Below are 22,631 nucleotides of genomic sequence, written 5' to 3' on the forward strand. Positions count from 1 at the left end.
GTGCCCGCCCCGCCTGGCAGCGATGAGCGAGGTGAGAGCCATGGGGAGAAGTAAGGGGTGGGGGGGGCGGGGGGGGATGCTCATCCTGAAGGAAAGGGGGAAAATTCCCAAATTCCCTCTGGAGAGGGGTCGTGCGGAAAGGAGAATCCAGGGTGACACGGGGGGATGGGAGGTATCAATTTATTTATTTATTTATTTTACTTGTACATATCTATTCTGTTTATTTTATTTTGTTAGTATGTTTGGTTTTGTTCTCTGTCTCCCCCTTTTAGACTGTGAGCCCGCTGTTGGGGAGGGACTGTCTCTATATGTTGCCAATTTGGACTTCCCAAGCGCTTAGTCCAGTGCTCTGCACATAGTAAGCGCTCAATAAATACGATTGATGATGATGATTGATTGCCCCTCTGCCCCTTCGATCCCTGTGGTCCCCTCTGCCTTAGTTTCCCAATGCCCAACCCCTCCTGGGGGTTTGACCAGTTGTCCTTTCCAACTGACCCCAGGGGAAGTCACCCCCCCATCCCCATCCCCACCCCGGCCTCCATGCTTCCTCTGCAGCCGCCCCCCTTCCCCCACCCGGGGTTGCCCAACTTCACTGAAATTAGTTGCCGGGAAAGCGGGCTTTTGGGCCTCCCACTCATTCATTCATTCAACCGTATTTATTGAGCGCTTACTGTGTGCAGAGCACTGGACTAAGCGCTTGGGAAGTACAAGTTGGCAACATACAGAGACGGTCCCTACCCAACAGTGGGCAACTGGAGCGGGGCACAGACTGAGTCCCCTCCTTCCTCTCCCCCTCCTCTTCCCCTCCCCACAGCACCTGTATATATAATAATAATAATAATAATAACGACAGTATTTGTTAAGCGCTTGCTATGTGCAAAGCACTGTTCTGAGCGCTGGGGGGGATACAAGGTGATCAGGTTGTCAATCAATCAATCAATCACTCGTATTTATTGAGTGCTCACTGTGTGCAGAGCACTGGACTAAGCGCTTGGGAAGTACAAGTTGGCAACATATAGAGGCAGTCCCTACCCAACAGTGGGCTCACAGTCTAAAAGGGGGAGACAGAGAACAAAACCAAGCATACTAACAAAATAAAATAAATAGGATAGATATGTACAAGTAAAATAAATAAATAAATAGAGTAATAAATATGTACATACATATATACAGACGGGGGTCTCACAGTTTTAACCCCCTTTTTACAGATGAGGGAACTGAGGCTCAGAGGAGTGAAGTGACTTGCCCAAATTCACACAGCAGACGTGGTGGAGCCGGGATTCGAACCCATGACCTCTGACTCCAAAGCCTGGGCTCTTTCCACTGAGCCCTGCTTATATGTTTGGACATATTTATTACTCTATTTTACTTGTACGTATTTACTATTCTATTTACTTTATTTTGTTAATATGTTTTGTTTCGTTGTCTCTCTCCGCCTTCTAGACTGTAAGTCCACTGTTGGGTAGAGACCGTCTCTATATGTTGCCAACCCACCCAACAGCGGGCTCACGGTCTAGAACGGGGAGACACTGCACTTCTCTGGGCCTCAGTTTCCTCATCTGTAAAATGGGGATTTAAACTGTGAGCCCCAGAGGGGACAGGGACTGTGTCCAGCCTGATTTGCTGCATCTACCCCTTCACTTAGTACAATGCCTGGCACACAGTAAGCACTTAAATACCACAATTATCATTATTATCCAGCTCCCAAAGTGGGTTTGTGGCCTAAATTTTCCGGTCTGCTGCTGCTGCTAATAATAAGAATATATGATAATAATAACAATCATCATCTTGGCACTTACTATGTGCCACGCACTTTACTAAGCAATGGGGTAGGTTCACAGGAATCAGGCCCCAGTCTAAGCAGGAGGGAGAATGGGGGGAAATTGCCATTTTGCAGATGAAGGACAGGAGGCATGGAGAAGTTAGGCGACTTTCCCAAGGTCACACAGCAGGCAAGTGGCAGAGCCAGAATTAGAAGCCAGGTCTTTCGATTCTCAGGTTTGTGCTCTGTCCCCTGGGCCACACTGCTTTTACGCAGCCACCCCAGAGCCAAAGTGCAACCACTGAGTCCAGGACCTCTCCCATTGTTGTCTTCCACCCCTTTCTTCCTGTCTCTCTAGGTCTCTGCCCCTGCCTCCGAGGCCTCTCTGTCTTTCTTGTCTTTTCCTGCCTCTCTGTCCCCGTTCGTTTCCCATCCCTGCTTCCTCACTTGGGTCCCTCTGAGGCAGGCATGTAGGGGCCAGGGCTGGGTGGGAGCAGGGTTTTAGGGCAGGCCTCTAGCCCTGCCCCTTCTTAGAAAGAAACTGCAACCCAGATAAGTTCAGTAATTTCTCAGCAACTTCCTTTTCGGGGAAAGAGGAAGGAGGAGCAGCCCTGGCGGGAAAGCCCCGGCCAACCTCTTCTCGGAAGCCGCTGGCGAAATACAGAGTGAAACCCCCACCTGGGAGGTCGGGGGCGGGGAGCACCCCCCCACAACTGCAGTCATTGAGAAAACCAGTGGCGAGGGCCCCCTCCCTCCCTGCCCTCTCACTACTCACTTTGGCCAAAGGACCAAAGAGGAACTAAACAGGCCCAAGCACTCCAGCCTCAGAGCTCAGGGCTTCTCCACTGCCTCACCCATCCGAGGGCCGGAGGCCCCTAATCCCAGATTTCCTCACTGCTCCCTCCCAGAGCCACTGGAGGCTGAGAGATGTCTGTGTCTGAGGGGCGACAAGTCTTGGGAGGTGGGCTACCCACCTGGGGCAGGCCGAAGGCCCTTTGGGTTACATTCTTGCCCTCCCACACGAGAGGAAGGGTACATCTATATGAGGGGAAGGGAGCTGAGGGGGCATTTGTGGTCAAGCAGAGGGATTGGGAGCAATAATATTAGCACAGGGGCTCCGGATGGGATGGGGGGGTGGGTATCTGCGTTGCCCCTCCAGGGACCAGCAATAGGTGGTCCTGAATTGCAGCCTCTGCAAGGAGGGAGGGAGGGGAGAGCCGCCCCGGGGAGAAAGGAGGCTGCTCAGATTTCTGGTGGGAGGGAGGCAGCTTTCCCAGCCCCCTAATCCCTGCACTTCTCTGGTCTGCCCCCGCCAGGTCTCATCCCAAAGGCAGGTATTGGTATTTGTTAAGCGCTTAGAACAGTGCTCTGCACATACAAGGTGATCAGGTGGTCCCACGTGGGGCTCACAGTCTTAATCCCAATTTTACAGATGAGGTAACTGAGGCCCAGAGGAGTTAAGTAGCTTGCCCAAGGTCACACAGCTGATAAGTGGCAGAGCAGGGATTCGAACCCATGACCTCTGACTCCCAAGCCCGTGCTCTTTCCACTGAGCCACGCTGCAGTACTAATAATTATCATAATGATAAAGATAATAATAATGTTTGTTAAACACTTCCCACGTGTCAAGCACTGGAGAAGGAACAAGACAAGCGGAAGATTGGATGCAGTCCCTGTCCCACATGGGGCTCACAGACTAAAGAGGAAGGACAGCGGGTGTTTAATCCCCATTTTACAGATGAGGAAACTGAGGCCCAGAGAAAGGAAGTGACTTACCGGGATTAAAGTGACACAGATCCAGATAGTCCCATTTCCAGTCTTGTGCTTTTTCCACTAGGCCTTGCCTCCTCCCCGACTCATGAGGGAACTTCTCGGCCTAGGGTGGGGACTGGGGGTGAGAGGAGACCCCCTAGCAGGCGGGGGAATAGGGCTCCAGCCCTCTGGGTCCTCCTGCCCTTCTCTCTACCCTGCCTCCCACCCCAGAGGTCAGTAATCTCTGGGGCGGGGAAGGGGAGGCCCTTCCAAACCCAGAGTTGAGGGGGGGTCCCTCCAGCAAGGAGAGCAGGTTGGGGTGGGAGGCAATAGAAGCCTCTTTCTATTTATTTTATTTTGTTCTCTGTCTCCCCCTTCTAGACTGTGAGCCCACTGTTGGGTAGGGACCGTCTCTATATGTTGCCAACTTGTACTTCCAAAGCGCTTAGTACAGTGCTCTGCACACAGTAAGCGCTCAATAAATACAATTGATTGATTGATTTCTAGGCCTGGTCTCGCCCCCAGGGCTGCTTGGACCCCTGTGTCCTTTATACCTCTCATGCCCCACATGCCAAAAGCTGACTCCATCCTGGCTGCTCTGGCTTAGCTCTGGGCCAGCTCCAGCCCGGTTCGGGCCCGGCCCCAGCTTGGCTCTGGCCCGGCCCTGGGAGGGGGACTGGGGCTGGGGCTAGGGACTGGTGCTGGAGGGAACCCATGGCCTGGAGGAGCTGTGGGCAGTTTGGGAATGGATGAAGGAGTTGGAGGCTGGTTTTGTTTGGGATCCGGAAGGACAGACAGAGCCCTGGGGCTTCGGCGGGAGAGGGGAGGAGAATGGAGACGCCCCAGGGGCCTAAAAAGCATCTGCCAAATCTCCAGTGGCTACCAATCAACCTGCGCATCAGGCAGAAACTCCTCACCCTGGGCTTCAAGGCTGTCCATCCACTCGCCCCCTCCTACCTCACCTCCCTTCTCCAGCCCAGCCCGCACCCTCCACTCCTCTGCCGCTAATCTCCTCACCGGGCCTCGTTCTCGCCTGTCCCACCGTCGACCCCCGGCCCACGTCCTCCCCCGGGCCTGGAATGCCCTCCCTCTGCCCATCCACCAAGTTAGCTCTCTTCCTCCCTTCAAGGCCCTACTGAGAGCTCACCTCCTCCAAGAGGCCTTCCCAGACTGAGCCCCCTCCTTCCTCTCCTCCTCCTCCCCCTCTCCACCCCCCCACCTTACCTCCTTCCCTTCCCCACAGCACCTGTATATATGTATATATGTTTGTACGTATTTATTACTCTATTTATTTTACTTGTACATATCTATTCTATTTATTTTATTTTGTTAGTATGTTTTGTTGTCTGTCTCCCCCTTCTAGACTGTGAGCTCACTGTTGGGTAGGGACTGTCTCCATATGTTGCCAACTTGTACTTCCCAAGCGCTTAGTCCAGTGCTCTGCACACAGTAAGCACTCAATAAATACAATTGATTGATTGATTGATTGCCCCTTCCTCTTTCCACCCTAGGCCAGGTGGTCCGGGAGTCCTCTACTCATCCCCCATCCCACTGCCATCCCCAGCCCAGGTTGAAGGGGCCTGGGGGAGAGAACCCTCCCCTGATTTTTCCAACCCCAGATCTGACGGACGGCCTGCAGACACTGCCCAGGGTGGGCCCTGCTCAGGGTGACCCCCTGCCCTCGCCCGCAGCTGGTTCAGGAGGGGCCCTCTGGGACCACCACTCCTCCTCCCTTCCCCTCCCCTTCCCCCACTCCATTCTGAGCCTTCTGTGGAGGGCCTGGGCCTGGGGAGCAGCTGGCGGGGAAACAGTAATTACCCTAATGAGTTCGGGAGGGCCCCCGCTCAGGGACTGGGTGGTTTCTACAGTAACCAGACTGGAGGCCTGTGTTTGCCCGCGTGGTCTCGCTTCCTGGGCTTGTCGCGATTCTGGGACTGAGCGGTGCTGGAGAAAGAGAGAGAAAGAGAGAGGGGATATCAGCAGAGTCAGTGCTAGCGCTTAGAACAGTGCTAGCGCTTGAACAGTGCTTGGCACATAGTAAGCGCTTAAGAAATGCCATTATTATTATTAAAATGGGGATGAAGACTGTGAGCCCCACGTGGGACAACCTGATCACCTTGTAACCCCCCAGTGCTTAGAACAGTCCTTTGCACATAGTAAGCACTTAACAAATGCAATTATTATCATTATTATTATTATTATTATTGTGCATCTGCATCTTTGTGCCTCGGTTTAGGCCCGGAGAGGGCAAGGGACGCTTTCATCCAAGGCTGGCTTGACACAAACACGCACCAGATATTTGCCAGTTCGGGATCCCAGCCCACTGGGTGTTGTTCTCCCCCTGCATTTATTAATAACAACAATTGTGGTATTCATTAAGCACTTACTTGGTGCCAGGCACTGCACTAAGCACTGGGGTGGGTGCAAGCAAATCAGGTTGGACACAGTCCCTGTCCCGTACGGGGCTCATATCTTAATCCCCCATTTTATAGATGAGGCACCTGAGGAACAGAGAAGTGAAGTGACTTGCCCAAGGCCACACAGCAGACAATAATAATAATAACGATGGCATTTATTAAGCACTTACTATGTGCAATGCACTGTTCTAATCGCTGGGGAGGGTACAAGGTGATCAGGTTGTCCCACGGGGAGGCTCCCCGTCTTCATCCCCATTTTAAAGATGAGGGAACTGAGGCACAGAAAAGTGCCCAAAGTCACCCAGCTGACAAGTGGCAGAGCCTGGCTTTGAACCCATGACCTCTGACTCCAAAGCCCGGGCTCTTTCCACTGAGCCACACCACTTCGGAGCCAGTATTAGAAGCCAGGACCTACTGAGTCACTTGACTTCTCCGGGCCTCAGCTGCCCCATCGGTCAACTTGTACTTCCCAAGCACTTAGTCCAGGGCTCTGCACACAGTAAGCGCTCAATAAATACGATTGAATGAATGAATGAACGAACGTGCGGCAACGGTGGGTGCCACTTGGACTGTTTTCTTCTTCTGCCCTCCTCGCCGCCATCCCCGGTCCTGCTGACTAGTCCTCTGCATCACTGGTACAGCTCATGCCAGCTCCTTGGTGGACACCTCCTGTGGCAGCCTTCCGGCTGCTGATCTCCCCCATTCCCTCCCACTTTCCAGCCCAACTTCCAGGAGACAGCGGCAGGAAAGGCTGCCCATCCGGGTCGCTCGGCCCCCTCCCCAGAAGCCTAGAGTGGCTCCCAGGTGCTGCTCACATCATCAAATTAAAGCCTCCTAGGCTCCAGCTGGCTCCCTGAGGCCCAACTGCCGTGTCTTCCCGTGCCCGCATCCGCCCTGGAAAACCTCCTTCTCATCCCTACTTGTGGCTCTCCCACCTCAGACCCGCGTCATCCCTGCTCCTCCCCAACTGCACCCCCCCAAAAAAAAAATCCGCACCCTCTGACGCCCCACCACCACCCCAGGGCCTCTGCGAACTGCAGTGGGGAGGAAGGAGGAAGAGCTCTATTAATAATAGTAGTATTTGTTAGGCGCTTACTATGTGCCAAGCACTGTTCTAAGCGCTGGAGGGGGGATACAAGGTGATCAGGTTGTCCCACTTGGGGCTCACAGTCTTAATCCCCATTTTTACAGATGAGGTAACTGAGGCACAGAGAAGTTAAGTGGCTTGCCCAATAATAATAATAATGATGATGGCATTTATTAAGCGCTTACTATGTGCAAAGCACTGTTCTAAGCGCTGGAGGGGGGATACAAGGTGATGAGGTTGTCCCACTTGGGACTCACAGTCTTAATCCCCATTTTTACAGATGAGGCAACTGAGGCACAGAGAAGTTAAGTGGCTTGCCCAGTAATAATAATAATAATAATAATGGCATTTATTAAGCGCTTACTATGTGCAAAGCACTGTTCTAAGATCTGGGGGGAGGGCTACAAGGTGATCAGGTTGTCCCACTTGGGGCTCACAGTCTTAATCCCCATTTTTACAGATGAGGTAACTGAGGCACAGAGAAGTTAAGTGGCTTGCCCAGTAATAATAATAATAATGATGGCATTTACTAAGCGCTTACTGTGTGCAAAGTACTGTTCTAAGCGCTTGGTTGGGGGGCTACAAGGTGATCAGGTTGTCCCACTTGGGGCTCACAGTCTTAATCCCCATTTTTACAGATGAGGTAACTGAGGCACAGAGAAGTTAAGTGGCTTGCCCAGTAATAATAATAATAATGATGACATTTATTAAGCGCTTACTATGTGCAAAGCACTGTTCTAAGATCTGGGGGGAGGGCTACAAGGTGATCAGGTTGTCCCACTTGGGGCTCACAGTCTTAATCCCCATTTTTACAGATGAGGTAACTGAGGCACAGAGAAGTTAAGTGGCTTGCCCAACAATAATAATAATGATGGCATTTACTAAGCGCTTACTGTGTGAAAAGTACTGTTCTAAGCGCTTGGTTGGGGGGCTACAAGGTGATCAGGTTGTCCCACTTGGGGCTCACAATCTTAATCCCCATTTTTACAGATGAGGTAACTGAGGCACAGAGAAGTTAAGTGGCTTGCCCAATAATAATAATAATGATGGCATTTATTAAGCGCTTACTATGTACAAAGCACTGTTCTAAGCTCTGGGGGGGGCGGGGGCTACAAGGTGATCAGGTTGTCCCACTTGGGGCTCACAATCTTAATCTCCATTTTTACAGATGAGGTAACTGAGGCACAGAGAAGTTAAGTGGTTTGCCCAATAATAATAATAATGATGATGGCATTTATTAAGCGCTTACTATGTGCAAAGCACTGTTCTAAGCACTGGAGGGGGGTTACAGGGTGATCAGGTTGTCCCACTTGGGGCTCACAGTCTTAATCCCCATTTTTACAGATGAGGTAACTGAGGCACAGAGAAGTTAAGTGGCTTGCCCAATAATAATAGTAATGATGATGGCATTTATTAAGTGCTTACTATGTGCAAAGCACTGTTCTAAGCTCGGGGGGGGGGGGGTGCTACAAGGTAATCAGGTTGTCCCACTGAGGGCTCACAGTCTTAATCCCCATTTTTACAGATGAGGTAACTGAGGCACAGAGAAGTTAAGCGGTTTGCCCAATAATACTAATAATGATGATGGCATTTATTAAGCGCTTACTATGTGCAAAGCACTGTTCTAAGCACTGGAGGGGGGTTACAGGGTGATCAGGTTGTCCCACTTGGGGCTCACAGTCTTAATCCCCATTTTTACAGATGAGGTAACTGAGGCACAGAGAAGTTAAGTGGCTTGCCCAATAATAATAGTAATGATGATGGCATTTATTAAGTGCTTACTATGTGCAAAGCACTGTTCTAAGCTCTGGGGGGGGGGGGGCTACAAGGTAATCAGGTTGTCCCACTGAGGGCTCACAGTCTTAATCCCCATTTTTACAGATGAGGTAACTGAGGCACAGAGAAGTTAAGTGGCTTGCCCAATAATAATAATAATAATAATAATGGCATTTATTAAGCGCTTACTATGTGCAAAGCACTGTTCTAAGCACTGGAGGGGGGACTACAAGGTAATCATGTTGTCCCACTTGGGGCTCACAGTCTTAATCCCCATTTTTACAGATGAGGTAACTGAGGCACAGAGAAGTTAAGTGGCTTGCCCAATAATAATAGTAATGATGATGGCATTTATTAAGCGCTTACTATGTGCAAAGCACTGTTCTAAGCACTGGAGGGGGGGCTACAAGGTAATCAGGTTGTCCCACATGGGGCTCACAGTCTTAATCCCCATATTTACAGATGAGGTAACTGAGGCACAGAGAAGTTAAGTGGCTTGCCCAATAATAATAACAATAATAATGATGGCATTTATTAAGCGCTTACTATGTGCAAAGCACTGTTCTAAGCTCTGGGGGCGGGGGGGGGGGGGGGCCTACAAGGTGATCAGGTTGTCCCGCTTGGGGCTCACAGTCTTAATCCCCATTTTTACAGATGAGGTAACTGAGGCACAGAGAAGTTAAGTGGCTTGCCCAATAATAATAATAATGATGGCATTTACTAAGCGCTTACTGTGTGCAAAGTACTGTTCTAAGCGCTTGGTGGGGGGGCTACAAGGTGATCAGGTTGTCCCACTTGGGGCTCACAGTCTTAATCCCCATTTTTACAGATGAGGTAACTGAGGCACAGAGACGTTAAGTGGCTTGCCCAAGGTTCTGTGTACCCTCAAGCTTTACCGACCAATCAGTTTATCATTCAATCATTCATTCAATCATCTTTATTGAGTGCTTACTCTGTGCAGAGCACCTGTATTAAGTGCTCAGGAGAGTAGAATATAATATAGTAGGCTATGAGCCCACTGTTGGGTAGGGACCGTCTCTATATGTTGCCAACTTGTACTTCCCAAGCGCTTAGTACAGTGCTCTGCACACAGTAAGCGCTCAATAAATACGATTGAATGAACGAATGAATAGACATATTCCCTATTAGTGAAGCAGCGTGGCTCAGTGGAAAAGAGCATGGACTTTGGAGTCAGAGGTCATGGGTTCAAATCCCGACTCTGCCACTTGTCAGCTGTATTCATTCATTCATTCATTCATTCAATCGTATTTATTGAGCGCTTACTGTGTGCAGAGCACTGGACTAAGCGCTTGGGAAGTCCAAGTTGGGAACATCTAGAGACGGTCCCTACCCAACAGCAGACTCACAGTCTAGAAGGGGGAGACAGACACCAAAACAAAACATAGTAACAAAATGAAATACATAGAATAGTAAATATGTACAAGTAAAATAAATAGAGTAATAAATCTGTACAAACATATATACAGGTGCTGTGGGGAGGGGAAGGAGGTAAGGCGGGGGGGTGGGGAGGGGGAGGACTTTGGGTAAGTCACTTAAGTTCTCTATGCCTCAGTTACCTCATCTGTAAAATGGGGATGAAGAATGTGAGCACCCCCCGTGGGACAACCTGATCACCTTGTAACCTCCCCATTCATTCATTCAATCATTCATTCATTCAATCGTATTTATTGAGCACTTACTGTGTGCAGAGCACTGTACTGAGTGCTTGGGAAGTACAAGTTGGCAACATCTAGAGGCGGTCCCTACCCAACAGCGGGCTCACAGTCTAGAAGGGGGAGACAGACAACACTGTACAACACAGTAGAGTAGACTGTAATCATCATCATCATCATCATCAATCATATTTATTGAGCGCTTACTGTGTGCAGAGCACTGTAATCAGGTTGGATACAGTCCCTGTCCCAAACGGGGCTCCCAGTCTTCATCCCCATTTTACAGATGAGGGGACTGAAGCCCAGAGAGGTGAAGTGACTTGCCCTACGTCATACAGTGGACAAGCGGAAGAGCCGGGATTGAACCCAGGTCCTTCCGACCGTGCTGCTTCGCTTCCCCATTCTCCCCCCAGGTTGGCTGGGGAACCGGCAGGGTAGAAGGAAAGTAGAGAGCTCACCTCCTCCAGGAGGCCTTCCCAGACTGAGCCCCCTTTTTCCTCTCCTCCTCCCCATTCCACCCGCCCTGCTTCCTTCCCCTTCCCACAGCACGTGTATATATTTGTACAGATTTATTACTCTATTTATTTTATTCATTCATTCATTCATTCATTCAATCATATTTATTGAGCGCTTGTACATATTTACTATTCTATTTATTTTGTTAATGATGTGTATTATAGCTATAATTCTCTTTGTTCTGACGATTTTGACAGCTGTCTACATGCTTTGTATTGTTGTCTGTCTCCCCCTTCTAGACTGTGAGCCCGTTGTTGGGTGGGGACCACCTCTAGATGTTGCCGACTTGTACTTCCCAAGCGCTTAGTACGGCGCTCCACACACAGTAAGCACTCAATAAATATGATTTAATGAATGAATGAGAGCTCCTAGGACCGAGCCCCTCTTGGGTGTAGCTTGGTAGCCCAATACTCCTCTACCCAGGGTCCCAGAAAGGCTGGTCCCTCCCCGGCAGAACCAGCAATGGGGGAGACAAGCCAACACCAAGCCTCAAGCACAGAATGAGGTAAAAACCTTGACAATCGGCACCAGAAAAAAAAAAAGGCCTAATACAGATCAGAAACTATCTAAGAGACTTGCAGAGTCTGTATGAGCTGAGAGAGCGGGGAAAGCTGGAAGGAGCAGGGTAGAGGGAAGAGGGAAAGTGGAGAGGCAAAGTGGCCCAGTGGAAAAAGCAAGGATCTAGGTTCTAATCCACGATCCTCCATTGTCCTGCTGGGTGACTTAGGGCAAATAATAATAATAATAATAATAATAATGGCATTTATTAAGCGCTTACTATGTGCAAAGCACTGTTCTAAGCTCTGGGGGGATACAAGGTGATGATGATGATGATGATGATGGCATTTATTAAGCGCTTACTATGTGCAAAGCACTGTTCTAAGCGCTGGGGGGATACAAAGTGATGAAGTTGTCCCATGTGGGGCTCACAGTCTTCATCCCCATTTTACAGACGAGGGAACTGAGGCCCAGAGAAGAGAAGTGACTTGCCCAAAGTCACACAGCTAAGTGGCGGGGCTGGGATTTGAACCCATGACCTCTGACTCCAAAGCCCGTGCTCTTTCCCACTGAGCCACGCTGCTTCTCTGTCCCTTGTGGGACAGGGACTCTAAACCTACCCCATAGTACTACTACCACTAATGATAACAACTATTATTATGTGTTAAGCACTTACTATGTGCCAAGCACTCTTCTAAGTATTGGTGTAGCTACAGGTTAGTCAGGTTGGACACAGTCCCCGTCCCACAAGGGGCTCACAGTCTTCATCCCCACTCTACAGATGAGGTAACTGAGGCGCAGAGAAGTTAAGTGACTTGCCCAAGGTCACACAGCAGACACGTGGTGAAGTCAGGATTCGAACCCATGAGCTCTGACTCCAAAGCCCAGGCTCTTTCCACTGAGCCACGCTGCTTCTCTGTTCCCTTCACCTCTCAGGGTTTCAGTCTCCTGTGAAATGAATATTCAATACCCTGTGTTAGACCTCACGTGGGTCAGGAACTGGGTAGTTGACCTATATTTACCTCAGTGTTGGGCACACGGTGAGCGTTTAATGAACTCCACCCTTATGATTACTTGTTTTATGTCTGCCTTCCCCCATCTAGACTGGAAACCCTGTGTGCGCAGGGACTGTCTCTCAATTGCTGAAATACTACTACTACTACTACTACTACTACTACTACTACTACTAATAATAATAATAATAATAATGTTGGTATTTGTTAAGCACTTACTATGTGCCAAGCACTGTTCTAAGCGCTGGGGCAGATACAAGGTAATCAGGTTATCCCACGTGGGACTCACAGCCTTCATCCCCATTTTCCAGATGAGGGAACTGAGGCCCAGAGAAGTTAAGTGATTTGCCCAGGGTCACCCAGCTGTGAGCCCACTGTTGGGTATGGACTGTCTCTATATGTTGCCAGCTGGTACTTCCCAAGAGCTTAGTACAGTGCTCTGCACACAGTAAGCGCTCAATAAACATGATTGATTGATTGATTGATTGGTGGAGCCGGGATTTGAACCCACGACCTCTGGCTCCGCAGCCCGTGCTCTTTCCACTGAGCCACACTGCTTGAAGTGTAGTTTCCAAGTGCTTAGTGCTTACTATGTGCACTGGGGCAGATACAAGGTAATCAGGTTATCCCACGTGGGGCTCACAGTCTTCATCCCCATTTTACAGATGAGGGAACTGAGGCCCAGAGAAGTTAAAAGTGACTTGCCCAGGGTCACCCAGCTGACAAGTGGCGGAGCCGGGATCGAAACCCACGACCTCCGGCTCCGCAGCCCGTGCTCTTTCCACTGAGCCACGCTGCTGGGAATGTCGTTTCCCGGCGCTTAGTACAGCGCCCTGCACACAGCAAGAGATCAGTAAATGCAACCGAATGAATTAGGATTCGGATCACCTGCCTGTGGGTTTCTCTCTCTCTCTCCGGTCCCCTCCCCTGTCTCATCCCTGGCCCTTGGAACCTCTTTCCTCCCTCCCTTCTTCCCACCCAGTCTGGGATGCTTTTCCCATGAGTCACTCACGGCATTCCTGCTGCCTGCCGCCACCAGTGCCCCCGTCTCCCCTCCCTTTCCCCCCACATCACCCATTCCCTGCACTCTCACTGAACTTCTCCTTCCCAACCAGTCCCCCCACAACAGGCCCCCGCTCCCATCAGCTCCTTCCCGCTTCCTGGCGGGAATGAGGCCTCCCAGCCCCGGGACTACTACCACGAGGGAAGGAGCCAGGCCCGGCCTGACTGGGCCTTTTGTTGCCTCTTGGCGGGAATTGCCGGGGCCTGGGAAGGCGGGATCGGACCACACAAGCTCAGTGAGGAGCCAGGCCCCCTTCCCTTCATGGATGTGTAGGCGTGTGGCTCTGAGCAGGCGCTTGCCTCCGTGGGCCTCCGTATTGACTGTGAGCCCACCTTCCGGACCGTGAGCCCACTGTTGGGTAGGGACCGTCTCTCTATGTTGCCAACTTGGACTTCCCAAGCGCTCAGTCCAGTGCTCTGCGCACAGTAAGCGCTCAATAAATCCGATTGAATGAATGAATGAATGGACAAATACCACAAAAAGAAAGAGAGAGGTTGAGGCTGCAGACAGTGGTAAAGGAATTCCTTGGAACAGTTCCTCTGCCAACAGAACAATTGCCTTGGAACAATTCCTCCGCCAATTAATAATAATAATGGCATTTATTAAGCGCTTACTATGTGCCAAGCACTGTTCTAAACGCTGGGGAGGTTACAAGGTGATCAGGTTGCCCCACGGGGGGCTCACAGTTTTAACCCCCATTTTCCAGATGAGGGAACTGAGGCGCAGAGAAGTGACTTGACCAAAGTCACACAGCAGACAGTTGGCGGAGCCGGGATTTGAACCCATGACCTCTGACTCCAGAGCCCGGGCTCTTTCCGTTGAGCCATGCTGCTTCAATTGTCAGCTGGGTGATGTTGGACTCGTCACTTCACTTCTCTGGGCCTCAGTTCCCTCATCTGTAAAATGGGGGTTAAGACTGAGAGCCCCACGTGGGACAACCTGATCATCTTGTACCCTCCCCAGCGCTTAGAACAGTGCCTTGTACATAGTAAGCGCTGAACAAATGCCATCATTATTATTATTATTACTAGGGCATAGGCTTGGAAGTCAGAAGAACCTGGGTTCTAATTCCAGCTCTGCCACTTGTTTGTAGGGTGACCTTGGGCAACTCACTTCACTTATCTGGGCCTCATTTACCTCATCTGTAAAATGGGGATTAAGAGTGAGCCTCATGTGGGACAGGGACTGTGTCCCACCTGATTAACTTGTATCTACCCCGGTGCTTAGAAGATAGCTCAGCTGGTAGAGCAGAGGACTGTAGATGGTGGTGATTCATTCATTCAATCGTATTTATTGAGCGCTTACTGTGTGCAGAGCACTGTACTAAGCGCTTGGGAAGTACAAGTTGGCAGCATATAGAGACAGTCCCTACCCAAAAGTGGGCTCACAGTCTAGAAGGGGGAGACAGACAACGAAACAAAACATATTAACAAAATAAATAGAATAAATATGTACAAATAAAATAAATGGAGTAATAAATACATACAAACATATATACATATATACAGGTGCTGATGATACAGGTACAGGTGATGGAGAGGGGGAGGGGGCGAGAGGAAGGAGGGGGCTCAGTCTGGGATGAAGACTGTGAGCCCCCAGTGGGACAACCTGATCACCTTGTAACCTCCCCAGCGCTTAGAACAGTGCTTTGCACATAGTAAGCGCTTAATAAATGCCTTAGGTCACTGGTTCAATTCCAGCTTGAAGAAAGAGCTCTTTCATCTAGACTGTGAGCCCGCTGTTGGGTAGGAACCGTCTCTAGATGCTGCCAACTTGTACTTCCCAAGCGCTTAGTCCAGTGCTCCGCACACAGTAAGCGCTCAATAAATACGACTGAATGAATGAATGCATGCTTGGCACATAGTAAGCACTTAACAAGTACCATAAGTATTATGATTATACAGTAAGCACTTAGCAAATACCACCATTATTAGTGCTTGGCACATAGTAAGTGCTTAACAGCGTGGCTCAGTGGAAAGAGCCCGGGCTTTGGAGTCAGAGGTCATGGGTTCAAATCCCGCTCTGCCAACTGTCAGCTGGGTGACTTTGGGCCAGTCACTTCACTTCTCTGGGCCTCAGTTACCTCATCTGTAAAATGGGGATTAAAACTGTGAGCCCCCTGTGGGACAACCTGATCACCTTATCAATCAATCAATCGTATTTATTGAGCACTTACTGTGTGCAGAGCACTGTACTAAGCGCTTGGGAAGCACAAGTTGGCAGCATATAGAGACAGTCCCTACCCAACAGTGGGCTCACAGTCTAGAAGGGGGAGACAGAGAACAAAACCAAACATATTAACAAAATAAAATAAATAGAATAGATATGTACAAGTAAAATAAATAGAGTAATAAATAATAATGGCATTTATTAAGCGCTTACTATATGCAAAGCACTGTTCTAAGCACTGGGGGGCTACAAGGTCATGAGGCTGTCCCACGTGGGGCTCACAGTCTTCATCCCCATTTTACAGATGAGGGAACTGAGGCGCAGAGAAGTTAAGTGACTTGCCCAAAGTCGCACAGCTGCCAAGTGGCAGAGCCGGGATTTGAACCCATAACCTCTGACTCCAAAGCCCGGGCTCTTGTCCGCTGAGCCACGCTGCTTCTCATATATGTACAAACATATACACATATATACAGGTGCTGTGGGGAAGGGAAGGAGGTAAGACGGGGGGGATGGAGAGGGGGACGAGGGGGAGAGGAGGGCGCTTAGAACAGTGCTTTGCACACAGTAAGCGCTCAACAAATACCATCATTATTATTATTATTATTATTATTATTATTAACAAATACCACATTCATTATGATATAATAATAATAATTTGCTGGGGGTCAGAGGTCGAGGAGAATGAATCACCTCACACCAGCCCAGGGGGCATCCAAATTGTTGCCCTGGGCTTCTGGACTCTATTTTAGGGAGGGGGCTCCTCTTCCCTCCCTCCTGTTCTCAGAGCCAGCCCCAGGGGGTAAGCCAGTGAGGCAATCCTTTAGACTGTGGGCAGGAATCAATTAATCAATCGTATTTATTGAGCGCTTACTGTGTGCAGAGCACTGTACTAAGCGCTTAGGGAAGTACAAGTTGGCAACATATAGAGACAGTCCCTACCCAACAGTGGGCAGGAATGTGTCTGTTTGTTGTTATCTTGTACTCTCCCAAGCGCTAAGTACAGTGCTTTATCATCATCAATCGTATTTACTGAGCGCTTACTGTGTGCAGAGCACTGTACTAAGCGCTTGGGAAGTCCAAGTTGGCAACATATAGAGACAGTCCCTACCCAACAGTGGGCTCACAGTACGCAGTACACAGTACATATATACGCACCTGTATATATGTATATATGTTTGTACATATTTATTACTCTATTTATTTATTTATTTTATTTGTACATATCTATTCTATTTATTTTATTTTGTTAGTATGTTTGGTTTTGTTCTCTGTCTCCCCCTCTTAGACTGTGAGCCCACTGTTGGGTAGGGACTGTCTCTATATGTTGCCAATTTGTACTTCCCAAGTGCTTAGTACAGTGCTCTGCACATAGTAAGCGCTCAATAAATACGATTGATGATGATGATGATAAAAGGGGGCTCACAGTCTAAAAGGGCTTTACGTACAGTAGGCACTCAATAAGCAGTGCGGCTCAGTAGAAAGAGCATGGGTTTGGGAGTAAGAGATCACGGGTTCTAATCTAGGTAGAAGCCGCATGGCTCAGTGGAAAGAGCCCGGGCTTTGGAGTCAGAGGTCATGGGTTCAAATCCCGGCTCCACCAATCTATCGTATTTATTGAGCACTTACTGTGTGCAGAGCACTGTACTAAGCGCCTGGGAAGTCCAAGTTGGCAACATCTAGAGACGGTCCCTACCCAACAGTGGGCTCACAGTCTAGAAGGGGGAGACAGAGAACAAAACAAAACATATTAACAAAATAAAATAAATAGAATAGATATGTACAAGTAAAATAAATAAATAGAGTAATAAATACGTACAAACATATATCCCACTTAGCTGTGTGACTTTGGGCAAGTCACTTCACTTCTCTGTGCCTCAATTACCTTATCTGTAAAATAGGGATTAAGTCTGTGAGCCCCATGTGGGACAACTTGATTACTTTGCATCTACCCCAGCGCTTCGAACAGTGCTTTGCACACAGTAAGCGCTTAATAAACTCCATCGTTATTATTAGAGAAGCAGCGTGGCTCAGTGGAAAGAGCACAGGCTTTGGAGTCAGAGGTCATGGGTTCAAATCCCCACTCTGCCACTTGTCAGATGTGTGACTTTGGGCAAGTCACTTCACTTTTCTGGGCCTCAGTTACCTCATCTGGAAAATGGGGATTAAGACTGTGAGCCCCCCGTGGGACAACCTGATCATTTTGTAACCTCCCCAGTGTTTAGAACAGTGCTTTCTTTGCACAAAGTAAGTGCTTAATAAATGCCATTATTATTATTATTCCGCCTCTTGTCAGCTGCGTGACTTTGGGCAAGTCACTTAACTTCTCTGTGCCTCAATTCCCTCATCTGTAAAATGGGGATTAAGACTGTGAGCCCCACGTGGGGCAACTTGATTACCTTGTATGCCCCCCAGTGCTTAGAACAGTGCTTAGCGCATTGTAAGCGCTTAAGAAATGCCATTATTATTATTAATAATAATACATACGATTGAATGAATTGCCTCAGGGCATGCCCTCAGGGTCGGGGGCATAATAATAATGGCATTTATTAAGCGCTTACTATGTGCAAAGAAAGCACTGTTCTAGACGCTGGGGAGGTTACAAAGTGATCAGGTTGTCCCACGGGGGGCTCACAGTCTTAATCCCCATTTTCCAGATGAGGTAACTGACGGGGGGCATGCGGGGGTCCTGGAGTGTTTCTTCAGGGGGATCCCCTCACCCCGCCAAGTTGCTCCGGATCTGTGGAGAAGCAGCGTGGCTCTGTGGAAAGAGCCCAGGCTTTGGAGTCAGAGGTCATGGGTTCGAATCCCGGCTCCACCACATGTCTGCTGTGTGACCTTGGGCAAGTCACTTAACTTCTCTGAGCCTCAGTTACCTCATCTGTAAAATGGGGCTTAAGACTGTGAGCCCCACGTGGGGCAACCTGATCACTTTGTATCCCCCCAAGTGCTTAGAACAGTGCTTTGCACATAGTAAGCGCTTAACAAATGCCAACATTATTATTATTATTATTATTATTATCTGTGGCTTCCCTTCCCAGGTCCCCGTGGATACAGGCAGTGCTTCTGAGCTGTGGGGATCGGTGGCTCGATTCCGGGCGGAGGGAGGCCGGGACCTCAAAATACAGTAAAAACATTTGATGCCAGATGGGACCGGGCAGGGGATGCCTCTGTTGAAAACCAGCCCATCCAGGATGAAACCCAATGGAGGGACAATCGGGTGAGGAGATAATTATGATAATAATAGTGATGGTATTTGGTAAACGCTTACTATGAATCACACACCGTTTTAAGCGCCGCGGTAGGTACTGTAGGTAGGTACTTCTAGACTGTGAGCCCACTGTTGGGTTGAGACTGTCTCTATATGTTGCCAGCTTGTACTTCCCAAGCGCTTAGTCCAGTGCTCTGCACACAGTAAGCGCTCAATAAATACGATTGATTGATTACAAGCTAATCGGGTTGGACACAATCCCTGTCCCACACGGGGCTCCCAGTCTTAATCCCCATTGATTGATTGATTACAAGCTAATTGGGTTGGACACAATCCCTGTCCCACACGGGGCTCCCGGTCTTAATCCCCATTTTCCAGATGAGGGAACTGAGGCCCAGAGAAGGGAAGTGACTTGCCCAGGGTCACTTGGCAGACACGAGGCCGAGCTGGGATTAGAATCCAGGTCCTTCTCAGAGAAGCAGCGTGGCTCAGTGGAAAAGAGCCCGGACTTTGGAGTCAGAGGTCATGGGTTCAAACCCCGGCTCCGCCAATTGTCAGCTGTGTGACTTTGGGCAAGTCACTTTACTTCTCTGGGCCTCAGTTACCTCATCTGTAAAATGGGGACTGACTGTGGGGCAACCTGATCACCTTGTAACCTCCCCAGCGCCTAGAACAGTGCTTTGCACATAGTAAGCGCTTAATAAATGCCATTATTATTATTATTATTATTATTAGTATTTATTCCCAGGCCCGAGTTCTCTCCACTAGGCCACGCTGCTTCTCTACAGGCCTCCGAGAGGTCTCCTCTGGCGTCTCCCTGTTGCCTCCGCCCCTCGCCTGACGCCCAGAGCTCGCAGGGAAGGTGGGAGCCCAGTGGGAGCTGGATGCCACCCATCCCGGCAGTGGGACCGGTTCAGCGGGAGGATCCGGGTCCGGCTTCCCCCAGGGAGGAGCCGGGATGAGCTCATGGATGGGTGGGGTTGGGGTCGGGGCACCTCCACCCCAGACCTTCTCCTTTTCTGCTGGGGGTGCTACCAGCCGGGAGGGCCTCAGGCAGGGGCGGGGGTACAGGGGTGGCTCATGGCTGTACCCCCTCCTCTTCCTCCTCCTCAACCTTGGGCTAATCCCCCTCCACCCTGACTGGTCCTCCTGCTGCCCCCCACCCCAAGAAGCCGGGCCCAGCAACTGGCCCCTGGACACACTGATCCCTAGGGCTGCAGATGAGTCAGTCAGTTGGTGGTATTTATTGAACACTTACAGGGTGCCAAGGACTGTACTAAGTGCTTGGGAAAGTACAACGATAAACAGACACATTCCCTGCCCACGAGGGACATTTGGCCAGCTGGACCCCAAGGGCGGGGATACAGAACTTCAATTCCCACCAGGCCCAGGACCGAGGAACTTCTTTTCTGTCCACTCCTGTTCCCAGGACTCTGTCGCTAAACCCACTGCCGGGCAGGTGGGTTTCTAGGATGGGCGGGAGTCTGGAGGGGCTGAGAGAGGAGGTGCCTGGAGACAGAGTAGTGCCAATCATGCTCCAGTTGCCGTTTCCATCCTGGAATGTCAGCAAGAGGCCTGGGAAGCAGCCACCCCCCACCCGGCCCCTGGGATTCCAGTTGGAATCTGCATAATCACCATTAATAATAATGTTGGTATATGTTAAGCGCTTACTATATGCAAAGCACTGTTCTAAGCGCTGTGGTAGATACAAGGTAATCACCGTTGATTGATCGACTGATTATTTTTCATTTTTTGAATGGTATTTGTTAAGTATTTACTACGTATCAGACACTGGACTAAGTGCTGGGGTAGATAGAAGATAATCGGGATCAGTCCACGCTCCACGTGGGACTCATTTCTCCTTCTCTGTCCCTGGTGTCTTCCCTCCCCTTCCGAGAGGCGGTCAGCGGCTAGGTCTTTGCCGATGATGATGCACTTCGCATTCCAGGGTCCGGCTCAGTCCGGGGCCTTCCCAGTCCCGGGGTCCCCTCTATATAATAATAATAATAATAATAATGGCATTTATTAAGCGCTTACTCTGGGCAAAGCACTGTTCTAAGCGCTGGGGAGGTTACAAGGTGATCAGGTTGTCCCACGGGAGGGTCACAGTCTTCATCCCCATTTTACAGATGAGGTAACTGGAGCCCAGAGAAGTCAAGTGACCTGCCCAAAGTCACACAGCTGACAATTGGAGGAGCCGGGATTTGAACTCATGACCTCTGACTCCAAAGCCCGTGCTCCTCCCTGCCACTGACATTCAGGGGCCTCCCGGCCTCCAGGGGAGTCTTCCGTTCTGCAGACGATGCAGGGCCAGGACAAAGCTTTCTTAACCCCTCTAGAATTATTATTATTATTACTACTACTCTATTAGGTAAGCGCTTACTATGTGCCAAGCACTCTTCTGAGCTCTGAGGTAGATAAAAAGTTCATCAGGCTGGACACAGTCCCTGTCCCGCAAAGGGCACACAATCTAAGAGGTAGGGATAGCAGCTATGTGATCCCCATTTTACAGGGGAGGAAACTGAGGCCCAGGAAGGTTAAGTGACTTGTTCAAGGCCACCCAGCAGACCAGCAGCAAAACTGGGATCAGAACCCTGCTGTTCTGATTCTCTGGCCCATGCCTTTTTCGCCACCCACAAGCAGTGCAATTAATCAGACAAATTTAGCAATCTGGGGTAACATCGGATACTGGAAGAACTAGGTGAGAGATATTATTTGGGACACCAATCCATCAGCAAGGGTCTGGGAGTTAGAGCACCTGGGTCCTAATCCTGATTTCTGTCAACTGCTTGCAGTGTGCCCTTGGGCAAGCCACTTCACTTCTCTGCTCTGGGGCTGACCTCCAAGGAAAGCAGCGTGGCTCAGTGGAAAGAGCCCGGGCTTTGGAGTCAGAGGTCATGGGCTCAAATCCCGACTCCGCCACTTGTCAGCTGGGTGACTTTGCACTTCACTTCTCTGGGCCTCAGTTCCCTCATCTGTAAAATGGGAGTGAAGACTGCGAGCCCCACGTGGGACAACCTGATCACCTTGTAACCTCCCCAGTGATTAGAACAGTGCTTTGCACATAGTAAGCGCTTAATAAATGTCATCATCATCATCATCATCATCATCAAGGAAAATTCTGTCCACTCCTCCGGTCCACCCCCCCAACATTCATCGCCCTCTCCCACTCTCTGGCCCTCTCACTCTCTCTCTCCCCCTCCCTTTCCTGGCCTTTCATTCATTCATTCAACCGTATCGAGCGCTTACCATGTGCAGAGCACTGTACTAACCACTTGGGAGGGTAAACAGGCACACTCCCTGCTCACAACGGTCCTCTCCTCTCTCACCTTGCCCTGTCTGCCCTCAATCCCTGATCTGTCTTCGCTCCAACACTCCGTCTGTCTCCTCTTTTGGGGAGGCCAGGCCAGAGTCACTGGGGAGCAGGGTTGGGGGGTTGTTTAACAGGACACAGTATGTTGCCAACTTGTACTTTCCAAGTGCTTAGTACAGTGCTCTGCACACAGTAAGCGCTCAATAAATACAATTGATTGATTGATTGACACCCTGGGGCCTCAGCCTCTGGGGGAACTTGAGCATCCCTTGTTCCTGGGATCTTTTGGGGTTGTGGGGAGCATCCCTGCTCCCCTTTCCTTCTCCCACCAACTCCTGCTCTCCCCGGGAGGCCAGCTGGGCTGGGCGGGAGCAGCTGCTGCCT

Source organism: Tachyglossus aculeatus, chromosome 7, assembly GCF_015852505.1.
Source record: "Tachyglossus aculeatus isolate mTacAcu1 chromosome 7, mTacAcu1.pri, whole genome shotgun sequence".
Taxonomy (NCBI): Eukaryota; Metazoa; Chordata; class Mammalia; order Monotremata; family Tachyglossidae; genus Tachyglossus; species Tachyglossus aculeatus.